At 46.0% G+C, this 17,180-nt stretch overlaps 1 protein-coding gene across 6 annotated transcripts in view; it reads right to left on the bottom strand.

The window, feature by feature from the left end:
* Positions 1-17,180, bottom strand: part of plxnb2a.1 (plexin b2a, tandem duplicate 1) — a 71,429-nt gene that overhangs the window by 52,382 nt on the left and 1,867 nt on the right. The window contains exon 2 of one of the 6 annotated variants that reach the window (XM_057021973.1): positions 12,032-12,112. The exons of the other annotated variants lie outside the window; for them this stretch is intronic. The gene's annotated coding sequence lies outside the window, so the exon portion shown is untranslated. The remainder of the gene's footprint in view (positions 1-12,031; positions 12,113-17,180) is intronic. 6 annotated transcript variants of the gene reach the window in all.

Here is a 17,180-nt window from a genome sequence, read left to right as displayed (position 1 = left end):
CGACGGAACAATAGAAGCATAAACTATACGAAGCCAGACGTTGATTTTGTGGTAAACTGTCCCTTTACATCCTGTAAACTCAGCACGCCCTGAAATATGCTGCTGAGGTTTATGTTCACTGTGGCTGGTGGGGTTTTTTTAGGGTTTCAACAACAGCTGGAGAGCAGAAACCACGGGAGAAGAGCAGACACAAGATTGTATCAGGGTCCAGGATGTAATCACCGCATGGACGTACAGAACCAGGGGCCACCACTACCCCCCCTCCCCGCCAGACTTCACATCAGAATATTTCCTCTGAAGGTACTAGAGCTGCACACACAAGGTTTGTTCTACTTTAAATGACCAAAATAGTCCAGATGATTTTTGATTTTACAGCGGTGATCATTTTCAGCTTTTCTCCTCACAATAGAACTGGAGAGAAAACCCAGAAAAGAAAGCCCAACCCTCTTTATGAAAGGAACCTCCGTGTCTGGCAGACACGGCCCCGTGTAGACCACTTTAAAAACCTCTGAGTAAAGTGTCCTACGGGATCAGGAGGAGTAAATCAGCCCTCAGTTCACCCAACAGTGAACTTTAGATTAGCGGAGAAAAGTCAGCTGAAACCATTAAAACAGACAAGCTGAGCCACTTAGGCTGGATTTCACTCCAAACATGGAGGAAGTGCAGAAGCCACAACATTCCTGAAGGAGATCACTAAACCCCAATCTAATTATAACTCTTGCTTTTGATTTATTCGACCCACACAAAACTGTTTGTGACTACAAAAGCTAACATGCTAGCATTTGGCAGCATGCTGGTGCCAAGTATTCCTTTTTTTATCATGTGTGTTCTGCAGTTACCATTCTCAAGGGCCCTGGCAAACAAAACAGTGTGCCTAATCAGGCTACATACATTTTTTAAAGTTATGTTGATTTGTCTTCCAGCTTGACATCAGGACAAACAAACCAGCCGACTCTGTGGGAAGTCCGCGAGTGGGAGCCGATTCATATCTTCTGGATGTTTATTTTAGCTCTGCGCTGCAGCTAAACCCCGCTCCCCCGTGTAAACAGAGAAATCAAACTATTAGCAAACATTACTGCGTCTATGCCTGTTAGCGGCGTGCTCTGGGATCTACTGGCGACAGATGGATCAATGGAGAAGTTCTTCAAAAGTCTTGCTGAACTCTTATGAAACAGACTCGAGAGCTGAAAATCAATAAGGGGCCCGGAGTGATTAGCTTCCACTGAGCAGATCACTTCAGATCAATGAGAAACTGGCGCAAGAACTCCCCGATGAAAAAGAAAGCGGATCAACATGCCGCTGAGGAGGCTCCTCCGCGTTAGCCACGGGCTAACGGCCGCGTGCCAATTTGCAAGCGCAGACTTTCTGTCTTAATGCGAGACCAAAAAGCAAAGGCTGCCCGAGTCATGCCCCACGAGATGCTCGGAGCTCTACCAGAGACAATCTCTTTCATATACGAGACGCATGAATGAGAATTGTCATCAAACGCAGCAACGCGTTTCATCATGTGCAGAATTCACGGCTTCTGACTCTGCTTCAGCCATCAGCAGGTCTGGGGAGACGAGAGCAAATCCCATAATCCTTGGACAGAAAACAATAAACAAAAGGCTGGAATCAAGCAGACCAGGTTAGGAGCTACAGCGCATCAATCCTGACAATAGAAACACAACAGGAACATCTGTAGGGTCTCAATTGGAGAGCGCGGCTCGCTAACGTTAGCACTGACCTACAGCTCCAGTCTTGGACTCATTCCCTCTGTTGAGTTGTCCCACCCACAGAAGAAACGAGAGGCTAATCTGTTCATTTTGAGGATGGGCTACATCATCCTACGGCCAGGACCTTTAAACCGGAATAAAAAGCAGCTGTGTGATATGCAAAGGCAAAGGGATAAAGGGGAAGAACACACAGTACATTTTTCTTTTGCAGCGTTTCAGTCTGTTCTTAATTAAGACGTTCCTCGTCATTCCAGAGCCGTGCTGTATTCCTCGGAGACCACAGGGTCTTTCCCTTTTCCCATGTTCTGTACTGCAGGACAGGCTCCCATCCAGAAACAACAGTCCAGGAAAGAAAGGAAGAAAGAAAATGAAAGCAAGGCAAACAAAGGAAGTAAAAAAGAAAGAAAAAGAGTGATGCCTTTAAATAAACCACTCTGCATTCTACAAAGGGGGAAAAAAAACAGACCAAAGCTCATTTTTGACCCTTGTTGTGTCACAGATATAAAGAAATGGTAGAAAAAAACCTCACTTCAATAGTTGACGTGCATGTGAGTGCAGAAGAAAAAAAAAAAAAAGAAGCTTTGAAACTTAATAATAAATGTAAAAGAATAGCAGAGAACGAAACCTGACCGCCAGATAAATCCTCACTCAAATCCTCAAAATCGACCTCTAAGGCGTTAATCAGCGTTCTGCCCATTGCGGAAAAATCGAAGGTCTGGCAGCAGTTCTGACCTTTGACCTGTTGACGCCGCTCAGGAGCTGATGTTTACAAAGACGTGCGTTGGACCCGCCACCGATAGGTTATCAGAGGTCACGAACCTGATGCCTGACAATGACCTGCCTGACTACTAAAAAGGTGGTGGTGGGGGGGTAAGGTTAGCTGAGGGAGACGGTCCGAAGGAGAGAAAGAAAGGCATTGGTTTCTTTTCAAGATGTCAATAAGAGTGTTTTTGTTCCGACAAACAGGTGGCGTGTGTTTGACTCCATAACGCTATTTGTAGACACCCCAAAATAGTCAGTGGGTTGTGATAGAAGAAGTCAGCTCGTTGGTTCTAGCTTTAGCCATAGCATAAGAAAGTAAAAACCTTTATTTAGTGCTAAATAAGTTGGCTAAATTAGCATATGAACCGTATTTATGTGCAGGACGAAGCCAAACGGGGATCATTGGACGTGAAAAGGTTTCCTGCGTCTGTAGAACTCATTTATTCTCAACAATCTCCAACATTCTGACATCAAGTTTACATCAGAGGCAGGAAACTGCAGTTCTGCACACACACACACACACACACACACACACACCTGTGAGCAGGGACAAATATAAATGCAGCACAGCAATCAGAAATGTGCATTTCCATAATGAGGTTCAGGAGGTGAAACAAAGTTCTACCTGCCCGCTCTTCATCTCTCCCAGCTCGTCTGCTGGCGCCTTTATTAAATCCTCTCCGACTCAACGACCTCGTCTTTCCTCCAGCACTTCAGACGCTCATTAGGCTGCTGCGAGAGTCACAACGATCGCGATTTTTTTAAATCCATCTCTGGAGTTGCCAACCTGCTACCTGCGCGGGGGGATTTTTTTTTTATGTGAACCTAAATTCCGATGCTGGGCTGACTTTTTCTTTTGTCGCCAAAGAAGTGCTAATGATGGCATAATGCACCGATGAGGGAAAAGCAGAATTAATGTTAATAACCTTGATTTAATGTGCGTCACTTGCACACCCATTTGCACCGCGGTAACAGACAAACCAGCCCAGCGGTCGCAGCGCGCTAGCTCGCTAAAACTTTACTCTAAAGTTTAGAGTTTAAAACAAAAAGAAAGGCTCTACATTTTCTTGAAAGGAAAATTTCCTTTAAGGAGTTTCAGTGCTTGACTTGACCTTTTGGCTGTGTCTTCAGGATGGAGGACAGAGAGACAGAAAGACACATTAAATATAAGAGGTTTTAGCTCCACTGGCCCTCATGGCAGAAAAATGACCACAATATATCTGCTGCGCTGATCAATAGCTGCGACGGGACCATTACTCGGTCCGTGTGAGATCACATTCTTGAGAGTTTAACGCTCTCAATTTCAAGTCGTTGGAACAAAACCACACTGGACTTCAGAGAAACTGCTGAGGTCATAAATTTGGCCTCAGAGGAGCCGGATGGATCAGATCTGAGGTTTCAGGGCAGGATGCAGGACTGCAGAGCTTCGGAGAGCTTGGAGCAGACGACGGGCCACAGCAGATGTGCTGCAAGATGCCAGCGGAGCTTGAATCGCTCACATCTGTTCCCGACACCGCTTTCACAGAAGCTCACGCACGATTCGCCGCCTGGATGCTACCGCGAAGACACGAGACGACGGCGTTCATTCCAAGCCACTTCTGAAAGCGTCTCATGCAGAAACACTGGGTGGTGTCTCCATGCCAGCAAACCTGCTTCCAGCCAAACATGCTAAAACACACACGGCGCTAGCTGAAATGTTGGCGACAGTGATGTTAGCTCGCGGTCGGAAGCAGCTCAATCAAATCACAAGAAAAGCAATTCAAAGATTGGAATCATGTAACCTATAAACTAACCTTCAAAACTCGCACAACTGATCTCAGGGTGGTTATCAAAGCCACATAAGTGCCGTATTTTCCGGACTATAAGTCGCACTTTTTTCATAGTTTGCCAGGGGGTGCGACTTGTACTCCGGAGCGACTTATATGTTAAATAAATACATATTTACAGAATTTCACATGTTTGTTATTTTCACACTGACAACCACCAGAGGGCGCTCTAGGCGCGTGTACCTGAGGAACGAGTTCCTTTAGCGGATGCAGAAGAAGAAGCGGCACTTCGTCTATGGAGTTAGACTTGATTGTTTGGTAAACTTGCTCGGATGTTCTTTATGCTACAGTGAATAACTGTTAATATGTTACGTTAACAAAGCAGACACGTACTCAGTTCGTTGTGGGTCATGTAGCTGAATTTGATACGTTAGCATACCGTAACGCTATTGCTAATCCATGCTAATTGCCTTTCAAGATGAAATGTATGTTCTTGGTCTCGGATTTTATCAAATAAATTTTCCCCCAAAATGCGACTTATAGTCCAGTGCGACTTAAACTCCGGAGCGACATATAGTCCAGAAAATACGGTAAATACGGACAACTGTGGTTCATGTTATGGCTGCTTAGTCCGGAAAACCCCAATTTGATCAATTCTGCAGTAATAAGAGGAATAGAAATATTCTAAATAAAGCAGAAAGCACGTCTAATGCCTCTTTGTTGATAAATGACAAACGCTGGAGGTTAATGGGAATTCTCCAAACAATTCTTTCCGGAGGTTAATGGGAATTTGGCGACTCAGCATCAAGGTTAATGGGGATTCCAGTTCAGAGCATCAGAAAGAGCTGCCAGGATTAATCGGATGTTTGCTGTGGAGGAAACTACAGATGTGGTTGCGCTGAACCACAGCGTTTATTAATAACACCTGAAGAGGGAAGTTTAAGATCACTTTAAGTGCAGAAGCAATAAAAACAACCAGCGTTTCTTCCTGAAAATGACTGATGAGCCGAAACGGGGAGTTCTTTTTCGTTCTTTTTAAAAATGGTTTGTTCGTCATCTGAATTTGGAAAAAAAAAAAAAAAAAGGTTTCACAAAAGAGGGAAGCAGAAAAACATGGAGACAGAAGCGTATCTGACAGCTGACACGCTAATCTGTGCCAAACGCTTCCTCCTGGTCCCAGTTTAAGCCATCAAAACTCCAAACAAGGCGTCAGAACTCACTTCCCCGGCACGTCGACCACCCGAGGAGGGCGTCTCGTCGCCCGGAGCGTCACCCTGACAGACGGAAACGTGCGCCGCTACAGCGAGGAGCGGGGACGCCGCCGGGAATCGTACTCGCACGCCGAGAGGTGAGAGCCGTCAGCTGAGATCTTAAACGCCACCACAGTTCAAACCGGATCTGAGGTTTCAGGAATGCAGAATCCAGCTCAGGCGGGATTCCTTTTGGGATTTTTCCTCCTTTAGATGTTATATAACATCTGTTTCCTCAGCAGGTCAGAACGTTGGAGACCATATATAGAAAAGTCTTTCCCACCTGCAGATCCATGCGGGAATGTTCAGCGTGGAGACGGGAAATCCACATCTCCAGCTCAAGTCTTGCTGTTCGCCAGAGGGGATGAGTGAGGAATCAGCTCTTGAAAGGTTTTAATAATTTAAAGACAAAAATTAACATCAGCTTTTTCTCCTCTTTCAGTCTGAGAAAACAAATTTCCTTTGATATTTCCGCCCGTCGTTGGCAGCTTTGGGCCTTATTTTGTCTGCGCAGTGAAGACATTTAAAGATAAATGGATTAATCCCAATAACAAAAGAGGCAATAACACACTTAGTGGCTGATAGATTAAGGGAATGCTTTCATTCAGGACAGCAGCTGCTTTCTGAGACTGAAAATCCACCATAGAAAGTGTGATTTACACTGACTTCAATATTTGTTTGCAGCAGAGAGCCGTTTTAAAAACAGCTAAAAATGAATTTAGAGGTGTTTGTCGCGTTCTCACCTCAGCAGGAAGTTTGTGACAAATCACAATAATACGGCAGCAGTGGGAAACTTTTACTTTCATGGCGTGAAGATCTGTGGGCTGACGGTTGCAACTAAAACTGGAACAGAAACACCTGCCGACGACGATCGGTCACATCCATCACGTTCTCTTGACGACTACATCACATAACCGGGCTGGATGTCTCCTCGAAACGTTTCCAGATCAACAACATTGGATTAGAAATGTCGACAGCTGGCTAATGTGCGGGAAAACTGGCTAATGTCTGCCAGCTACTTCACTCTACCGTAACCTAATATTACCCACAACTCGCTAGCTAACAACTTTCCAACATTCTTAATCTCCCTCAAATTTTCTGACAAAAAAAAAAATGACATGACTGACAAAGTACTTGTTATCTTCAGCAACACATGCAGTGTTCATCCGTGTCCCTCGGAATAAGCTAGCATCTGCAACAGCTACAGCAGCTAAAAGCTAATGTTGCTGAAAAACCATAGCCATACTCCACTAAAGTACCATCATGAATCTCATTAAATGATCGCGCATGATAATTACTGCAGTAACCAGATGTTTCCCATTGCCTCTACCCTTTCAACGTGCAACCAAGGACTTTGAATGATTGCATTCTGGTGATTTCTCAAATGACATTTCAGCTTTTTTGGTTGTGTTAATCCTCTATCAATTGTCCCTGTGTGGCTGACAGGCAACACATCTTCTAATCGTTTTATCAATGCCTCATCTGTCAGCGGCACCCACAGGCGAGAGACTCACAGACAAAATAACCAAGGAGGGAGAGGGAGACAGAGGTAGAGAGAGAGAGACAGAGAGAGAGAGAGAGAGAGAGACAGAGATAGAGACAGAGACAGAGATAGAGAGAGAGAGAACCACTGATTGTGGGTCTGCAGATAACACTCGAGTTGGAACTAGCCACAGTGTGCTTTTGTGCGCACGCGTGTGTGTGTGTGGTGTGTGTGTGTGTGTGTGTGTGTGTGTGTGTGTTAACTAAGTTTCAGGTTCAATAAGTACACTATGGAGGGTTCTATATCCTGACCCAGCCAGAACCTCGGCATCAGCAACCCAGTGATAGACGAGGTGCAGGTAGGACTGAAATGGGGACGGCTCGAGAAAGACACCTTCGCACGGCTAAATCGCCAAACACGCACACCGTTTTAATAAATGAACTTATTTTTTTGTCTTTGCGCCGTCTCATTTTCATCTTCAGACCCAAGAAGACCTCGGCAGATCAAACGGGACAAGTAAATGGATTCGTGTCCTGAACAACTCTGTTGCTAGCCTGCTTCAGCTTCCACCTCTGGCTCTTATTTACTTTTTGAGAGCAGAACCCAAACTGGCCTCTGGTTCAATTGTCAAAACTGTTGAAGCTTCATCTGGTTCGAATAAAATTCTGATCTCAGATCCACCCAATAAAGTCATCATGAATAACAGCTAACACTTCATTTCCGTGAGCATGAAAGTGATATTTTTTAATAGTAATTCCATCTGAACAAAAAGCACCTCGGTATCAGGCGTCCAGTCTTCTTATCAAACATTTTCCTAACTCCTCTCTGACCCCGTCTGCTTCTCCTCTTATCTGCTCTCTTTGCTTTGGTCACGCCTTCCATTTGCCCTCAAATCTCCCTTTTCTCTCCGCGACATTTCCCTCCATGACGGCTCTGATCTGTTTGCTTCAAATGTTGGCATTAAAGGCAGCCGGGTGCGCATCAAATATCAGATTGAAAAAGCGGGAGGCGTTTGGACATCTATCACAGCCGGTGTCTGCGGAGATAATCCAAACCGGAACTGGAACGACGTGGGAATTTTCTTCATGTGACAAAGCTGCAGACTGTCAATATTTGAGCTCGACAGAAAAAGATATTTATCATAGTTTCTGTGCAACATTAAGCTCCAAATGTTCAACGTGAACCTGAGGTCACGTTGAGCTAACCTAGCAAAAAACCTCTTAACAAGGAAATGGAAAATGGGGGGAAAAGCACAACTTAGGAGCTCTTAGCAGCTTATGGAAGTGTTGATGCTAAGCTAAGAGAGAGAGTTCAGGTTTAAGCTGAAGATATCAGTAAAAATCTATCTGTAGATAAACTTAAATACCCATCATGCACCTGTGCTGCATAACTGCATCCGAAATAGAGTTCAACTAAAGTCTAAGGAGCCAGAGTTTAACCTCTGAGGTGCTCCTCAGAGATTTCTGCGCGTTGAAGGCAGGAAAACAGTTTTTCTGTGACACGCTGAAGGTCTGTTGGACGTCACGCTGACAGGAGACAGATTCACCCACAGACGGCGAGCTGGGGCGTGTGTGTGCACACACGTGCGTCTGCGTCCTTCACAAATAACCCTGAAGCGGGAGTGTGTGTCTTTGTTGTCGGCATTGATCTCCTCCTGTTTGGCAGCGCTCTCCTCCACACACACACCAACACACACACACCAACACACGCGTTAATGAGATGCAGCCTCGTCTGCTTCCTGTGGTGTCGCACATGCTGGGTCCTCATCTACAGCCGTCCGGCGTCGTTGATCACTCGCCCGCATTAGCATTTCAAAAGCCCTAACATTCACGGGACCTTGAACCCGGCACCGTTTACACGACCCCGCCGCCACAAACGCGTTCCTCTGATCATCGTCGCGCCCGTTAGCTTCAAACGACGCTAAACGCAGCGACGCTGACACAAACTGGCCCACGCTGGAGTGAAGGCGCTTTACTGCTGGACCAAATTCCGTAATCTTTAGTGGAGAACGTCTGAAAATATAACCGGTTTAATGATTAGGTGGAACCTTTCACAGTTTCCTCAGAGTTCAACAGACCCGTGGACCCGAGTTCTACTGAGCGACCTCTAATCCCTGTTGGCCAACGCTGACGTGACCTCCACGTGCAGCCTCCATATGTAAACACGGGCTCGTTCTCCCTCTGCTAAACGGCGAAATGTCACGCCCCGACCGGACAGGCGAGGTCATGAGAGGAGGTGAAACAACGCACCAACCAGTGCTTCAGAACTGTAAAGCTTAGTGTGAAGAGTTGGGAAAAGCTCTACCTCCGACTGGGAGGGGGGGGGGGGGGGGGGGTGGCATGATGGCGAGGACAAAGGGGGAAAGTTCACAGACCCTTAAAAAAACAATCAGAAGGCTGCCAGATTAGAGCAACGAAAGGAATGCAGTAAAGACAAAAAGCGGAGAAAGATGAGAGGAATCAAGTGAACAAAAACAAAAGGAGGATTTTAATGAGGTAAAAATGGGAGGAGATGTTTTTATGGATGACAAAAGTGATACCATGAACAATCAGCAGATAACTGGAGCATCAAACACACAAAATTAAATATGACACGGCAGAAAAGAGCGAGGGAGAAGAGGAGGAGGAGGAGGAGACGGAGGACTCCAGGAAATGCTCACTTATCAGAGGAATCACAGCAGGAAACAACATCATCTCCAGATAAACAAACCAGGAATAAAACACCAGAAATATCAACAGCGTGAGTACTAGCTGACCTGCTGGACTACTGCAGTACTGCAGCCATCCATGCACCTTTGCTGTGCACGTTCCAAGAATGTGTCCTCTCAAGAGACTTTCGGCGGTGTCCCGCACGTGAAGCTCCATCTGAAGCTTTTCAGGTTGCTGCTGTTTGACTGAACCCAGATGTGCGGCTGATGTTTGCCCAGTGGAAAAAAGACTGTTTAAAAATGGTAAAACCAAGCCAATGATTCTATGCGACTAATAACAGAGCTCAGGGTGGGCGTGTGTGTAACGTTGTTGACTTGTCTGCTTTGCATGACAAGAAAAAGACTAACGGGACAGCAGAACTTCTGGTTCTGGGTCCTGAGTGGAGGATTTTACGAGCTCATATGTGCTCAAATAAATACCATAATTCATCTACATTTATTTATCATATGCTAGTTGGTAGTGATTTTCTACTCCCCTTTAAATGAAAACGATCCAGTAAGTGTATGTAGAAATCCAGGATAAACACGGATTCCCCATCAAATCAAAAAGAAAATGTGTTTAAATTGTATTTGAGCCAAGTGAAAACCCTCACATGATTCTCAGTTAAAGGCTGAAGAGAGAGAAAGAACAGAAGAAAGAGGAGGCCAAAGCATGAAGAGTCCAACAGGTAGGAGACCCCCAAACAGGAAGTAGGGTAGAGAGACAGAGGCAGAGAGGGAGGGAGGGAGAGAGAGGGAGGGAGAGAGAGAGAGAGAGAGAGCAGAGAGAGAGAGAGAGAGAGAGAGAGAGAGAGGGAGGGAGAGAGAGGGAGGAGAGAGAGAGAGAGAGAGAGAGAGAGAGGAGAGAGAGAGGAGGGAGGGAGGGAGGGCGAGACAGAGAGAGACAGACAGACAAACAGAGAGAGGAGAGAGAGAGACAGAGGCAGAGAGAGAGAGACAGACTGACAGACAGACAGACAGAGACAGAGAGAGGGAGGGAGAGAGAGAGAGAGGAGAGACAGACAGACAGACAGACAGAGGGAGAGAGAGACAGAGGCAGAGAGAGAGAGACAGACTGACAGACAGACAGACAGAAGACAGACAGACAGAGACAGAGAGGGAGGCAGAGAGAGACAGACAGAGAGAGACAGACAGACAGAGAGGGAGAGACAGACAGACAGAGAGGGAGAGACAGACAGACAGACAGACAGACAGACAGACAGACAGACAGAGAGAGGGAGGGAGAGAGACAGACAGACAGAAGACAGACAGACAGACAGAGACAGACAGACAGACAGACAGACAGAGGGAGAGAAAGACAGGCAGAGAGAGAGACAGAGAGACAGAGGGAGAGAGAGACAGAGGCAGAGAGACAGAGAGAGAGAGAGAGGGAAGGAGAGAGAGAGGGAGGGAGGGAGGGAGCTGGTGCTCATGTGACTCCAGTTTGCTGCCACTAATCTGTGTGTGGGGTCAAAGAACAACTTTCTAATGAGAACCTCCAACAGGCCCAGTGCTGCATCTGCTCCGACGCTCCTCTGAGGAACTCGGACTCGTCTGCAGGAGGAAATACATCCATCTAGACCTGCTGGAGGCCTCTGTGTTGACTAGAGGTCCGGTGCAGATCCTGGTCTGTGGTCAGACTGGCCCTAACAAACAGAAGCTCATTTAAGACAGGAAAACCGCCCTCGTTTCTCCTCCCTGTTCCGTGACGGCGTCCCAAGTCTGACATCAGAGGTCCTCTGGGGTCACGGAACATCGTGAGAAACAACAACATTAAAATAAGACCACCTACAAATGTTCTCATACTGACGGAACCACTATAGGAACGTCAGCAGTGAGGCCGGTGATGCAGGGCTGTGTCACGCCTCAAATACATGCCCTTTCTGTGCACTCAGCACTAATCTAGCTGACTGTTTCAGGTGGTAGCCACTTAAGCTGGACCCCCAACTGGAGAAAAAGAGCTTTAAGGGTGAAAATGACATCATCAAGGTTTTAGAGCAAAGAACAAAGGAAGTAGCAGGGACGCAGGGAGGAGAAAACCACTCGCACACAGCCGAACAGATGCTAACCCAGCAGGTTAATGGTGTTAGCCCCCCCATCCCACACACACACACCTTGCGGTAGTGTGTCAACAGCAGCAGCAAGTCTGTTAAACTGGTTTATTCATGGGTAAAAATGTGCCACATCCAGTGGAAAGTGCTGGCTCCCACTGATTAGAGTGTGAGAGTGAGTGTGTGAGTGTGTGTGTGAGTTTCTCTGTGTGTGGGAGTGTGTGTTGCTCGCCTCCTGCAGCTGAATAAAAAGCACTTGACAAACATTAGCGAGACCTTCGGCGGTGGAACGGTGATTCCACCTCGACCCTGATCTACCTCGTGATCGCTCGGTCCCCTAATGGCGGCAATATCAACTCAAGCGGGAACGTTCGGCGAGAGGCGGCCAGACGCTCGGAGCTGCAGCAAAACACCACAAGAAGCAACATGACACCAATGCAAAGGCAGCGACGCAGCATTTGTTAAGCTAACTAAGCGCTTTACATTTCTGGAATTTGCATCTGCAATTACGACCTCGTTTTAATTTATTGTTTAAACTCAGCGGAAAGAGTGCACCTGACTTTGGTGGGGCAGTTCACAAAACACAGAAATTAGCATAACCAACATCATTAATGTCACTGGCAGCCGTTAACCTGTGAAGAAGCAGCAACATTAAAGAGCTGATAGGATGCTAAGCTAGTGAAAATGACCTAAGCTAATATGTGCACTATAGGTGACACCATCTCAGTTATTAAGTATTTATAGCCGTGTGTGTGGTTTTTGTGCACTTTTAACTTGATAGGCGTTGTCTATATTTACCTGCCCCAAACAGAAAGAAACTTGAACTTATTAGTTGTAATTTAGCCAGGTTAGGCTAACAGGACCATCAAGTCCTTACAGTTCCTGACAAACTGTCGGCATGGCGGCCGCTGTGGGAGTGAAAGCCGTTTCCTGTGGACGACAGTGTTTTAATTACAGCACACACCCACAACTGAGCGGTGTGTGAAACCTGACAGTCTTGACCTCTGAGTCAAGACCACGTTTCAGCACAGAGGAACGTTTCTGTCCGAGCTACAACGTTGTCGGCGGCGTGGATGGAATCAGCGACAGTGGAAATTCCCACGGCCAAATTTGATGATTTAGCCTTTATTTTTATTTTATTTTAAAAATATAAGCATTTTTCCTCATTTCTCTGTTCCACAAAAACAAAACCCTTTGAAATGGTTTAATTTATCACCAACTATTCAGACTTTCAAAATAAAAATCCAATTTTAAAACTCCCCCCAATAAGACACCCGAATGCAACACTTTTGTTGCAATAACAACCCAAAAATCCAACTGCTTTCAATTTAGAAAGATTAAAAAGAGAGAGAGAGGCGCTAATCTTCAAACCTTGCTTGAAAAATAGCTCTAATTATAGCTGCTTATGAAAACCTGACTTGAAATGAAACCACGTCTTATTATTAGGTTTTAACTGCATTTAAACCATCCTGCAGGTACAAACATGTCCCCCAGCCGGTGATGAATGAGCTGCCTCTGCTTTTATTCAAGCCTCCGTCGGCCGCGGCGCAGTGATGCAATATCATCATCATCATCATCATCAACGGCAGCCGACCTCATTTTTCATCAGGTGCTGGATTGCGACAGAGCCCTGACAGGCGCCAGAACGCTGGATTTATACAGTTTTAAAGAACCAAAGTAGAACTTAAGACTGTGAGAAGGTTAGCAAAGATGATAGGAAACAACTTTCTTGCTTAGCAGCAGCTGGGTGCTGCATTACAGTTACTTGGCCTCCATCCATTTCAATAACAGGGACCAAAACAGGACAAAGACAAAATCAAACGGCCATTTTGGGTTGTATGACACTACTTTAACCTGTCAAATTTCTAGGAGAGGCCTCAGCACCAGGTGAATGCTGGTCCACAGCTACTGGAACCAAATGGCATGTTGGGAACATCAGAGCAAATCGCAGCAGCAGGCACTTCCTGTTTTGACTTCAGGTAGTTAAGGCGGAATACCTTTTCCCCTTTTTCCTGGGAAGCGTGACACCACCATTGTCCTTACCCAGACAGTCAACATGTGGGCGTCAGTAGCGAGAGCTGCCACGGTTCTGGCGTTATCGGCAGTGGATTTGCCATTGGTGTAGCTAATAATAGCTGCAGATGCATTAGCTCATTGTTATTCTAAGATTTAATATGTTATAAAAAATATGAGTGCTGCTACTGTGAAAACCAATAATTCCGCTTGATTCCATTTATGTCCTTTGTGTCTACGCTCCACCATCACATCAGTGGTCTCTACTCCTTGGATCAAGGGGTCCTCACAGAGAACTGGAAGACCCTTTCCAACCTCAAACCACATCAGTCTCCAATTAAAATACCTTCTGGTGGCCTTTGGCTTTTAAAAACAGACAGAAAATCCCCAAAACAGGAGGACAGACAGCGAGACGAACCACAAGGTGGAAGTCCGGGCTCACACTCAGGAGCCAAGAGCTAAAAAAATCTCCTTTTTTACTGATTTCAACGATGCAGAAGTCATGTGTCCAAGAGGATTTGAAGTTGTAGCTCTAACATTTGAAACTGGCTAAGTCCCTGAAGATCATCGACTTGTTCTCCACCTCGTGAAAAGAACCCCAGCGCTGCAGCTCAGTGTGAGGAACACTCGAGTACCCCCGTCTCTATATAATGAACCTTCAGTCCCTTCAGTCGTGTTCACACAAAGACCTCGACAGCAAGTAATTAAAGGCTTTGTATGAAATTAAATAGAAAGAGAGAATTTAGAAGAGAATCATTAGACAGCCGAGCGACGTCTCTCCTCCACCACCCCTTTTTTTTTTGTCTCTGCCCACCTTTTCATGCTTTCGATTCTTTCGCAGGCACCGGCGGCTGTTTTATTAGTTCCATAAAGACAGAAGGCGACGCCTCCAACATTCTGACTGACGGGACCCTGAATTAGCAGAGAAGACCCTTCCGAATGGGCCCCCCCACTCCTCGTTCAGCAAAGAAATATCCACCGTCATAAAGCCAGACAGAGCGTGCGTATCTGTCGTCATGCCGATAAAGTTAAAGGGCATCAGGGGTGAAATAAATGGCGCTAGATGGCCCGCAGACATTGTGCTCTGGGGAGTTTTTGCCAGAGCGATGCTGACAAAACCGACTTGCAAATTGTTCCATCAGCAAGACAATGTAATCTGACGTGATGTGGGAGTTCTTCTGCAGGATGACAGTGTGGGAGGGACAATGGAGGGAAGAGAAGATTCAAAATGTCACTTCTGCATCAAAAGGACATCTTGGAATACCGACTGTTTACATTTCAGCTACGCGGGGAAATTGGTTTTGGTGTGCCTACCCGGAAGGTTTTGCTGTCAGACGTTCCTCCGGAGAATTTAAATATACTATATTCCTCTCGGTCGACAACTTGGGTTACTTATTTTAAAGGCTTTATAATCACAGCAGTGACATCCCTCGAAATTCAATCACCCCCAGATTCAAGCAAGTTCTGATTTTCTATCTGAGTTTTCAGCATCTAAAAGTTTATTTCATTCCAAATTCAACCGGAAAGATCTTTCGGAAAATTGGCGGCTAGAGCGGGAAGCAAGGTGTGCTAAACTGGAACCTGCCAGCAGGAGGCAAATCTTTAGGAAAAAAACAAAATTATTGAGGAAGACTTCCTGTTCTCTTCAAAGTTTCGCAACGTGGACGCCTTTTGAAGTAGCATTTACGTGTCAGAACTCTCTAATGGTCGTATAAATTCCTCCACCAAAAGTAGCCAATTTAACGGATTTTCTTCAATTTTATCTTCAGCGGCGTGCCACATTAGCGACGTATCGTTATCCCAAAGGTGCTTTCATAGAGCACCGTTGGAAGGGCACTCTCAAAGTCTACGCAGGTATTTATTATTATTGGCTGCTGAGGTGGACTACAGTGCTGGAGAGCAGATATTAAATTGCCAACAGTGTCGTCAGCGGCGAGGCTGGAGTTAAGGACGGCGGCACAGGTCAGTAAATCAGTCCGACAGACGTCTTGAATTACAGCTTTGCCTCCCTGACCGCAGCCGCTTAATGAGACCAACAAATTACCAGCTGGTCAAACAGGAAACAGCCGGCTGTGACGGGCACACGAGGCAACGGCGAAGGCTGGAAACAGGCTTCCCTCGCTCAGCCTCGGGGGTGAGACGGGCAGCTGATCGGCCAGCCCTTCTGTCCCTGTATCTGAAGATCTTCTCACAACAACAGTAATGATGGCCGATTTCTAAAGGAAGCCTTTTAACGCGGTTCTGCCGCTCATCATTAACCAGTTTTGGCTTCTCTCGAACTTCTTCGGAGGTCTGAATTTGTCCCCAAAACTTCAGATACTGACCAAACACAAGTGTTTATTGTTACCGTCCCTCGGGGAGCCCACGATCTGGACAACTTCCTGTTCTGCCGTTTACACAATCTGGGTGTGATGATGGATCCAGAGCGTCCAATCAGACGAGAGCTCCGCGAGGAATGGAATGTCATTGAAAGAGGCGGTGGCAGCTGATCTCACACACCTATTGTGTCAGCCTGATTTACAGTGTTGTTTTCCTGTTTATCCTCAGAGTAAAGCGACATCAACCGTCTTTTAAATGGAAATATGTAAACTATGAAAACAAAGCGTTAATGTTTTGGCTTCAAGTCCCATTCAAAACATTAGACGCAACGCGAAAGTGGTTATTTCATTGGTAAACATAGACCCGCGTGCAAATACACACAGGGGGCGTGTCAAGTCACGTCAGCTCAAACACACACACTCCAGAAAGTGATAAATATGCAGCTGAATGGGAGCAAACGCATCTGTGACCTCGGAGACCCTCACGGGGCGCGAGAGGACGTATCCTCAAGTCTGTTTGACAATCTCGAACATGATTAACTCTCGGCGATGCCGACAGGCAGCTAATGGAGGAGCTAATGCTAATAAAACAAACAGGCTGATGAAACGGGGAAGCAATTTAGCTTAACTTTATCGCAATGTTTCGCAGGGCGCCACGTGACGTTGACAGTAAACTAGAACCAGCCAACATTCCACTCAAACAGGTTATTGGAAGTGCACAGGACCTGGAGGGTTGCAAGTTTAGCAACAGAAACATTCCTCTGATGGAGAAAATGACATATTGATGGGCTCTGTGGCTTAACGTGAGCGACAACAACTAATGTTGATTCATGAGATTCCAATCAGGGATCAGGAGAGTTTTATAGCTCTGCGGGCGGCGCTGGTTGGCTTAGAGGTAACGCACGGGGGGCTAACTCCCAGCTACACACTGAAACAAGGGACAACGTCAACTCTTGTAGCATGACCATATCAATCTTTTCATTTGGTGTCAGGAAATAAATGCTAAACCATCAAACATGTTTATCAAGCTAGAAACATCCCAAACTGTCAAATACTTCTCAAATTAGAGATTCTGTTTTATTCATTTCACACACAGTTCACACTCACACTCTGTTCCTCAGCGAGGAGCCGATTTA

The sequence above is a fragment of the Takifugu flavidus genome, chromosome 22 (assembly GCF_003711565.1).
Source record: "Takifugu flavidus isolate HTHZ2018 chromosome 22, ASM371156v2, whole genome shotgun sequence".
NCBI lineage: Eukaryota > Metazoa > Chordata > Actinopteri > Tetraodontiformes > Tetraodontidae > Takifugu > Takifugu flavidus.
Note: the sequence above shows the minus strand (reverse complement) of the source record. Positions and strands in the feature narration are given on the sequence as shown.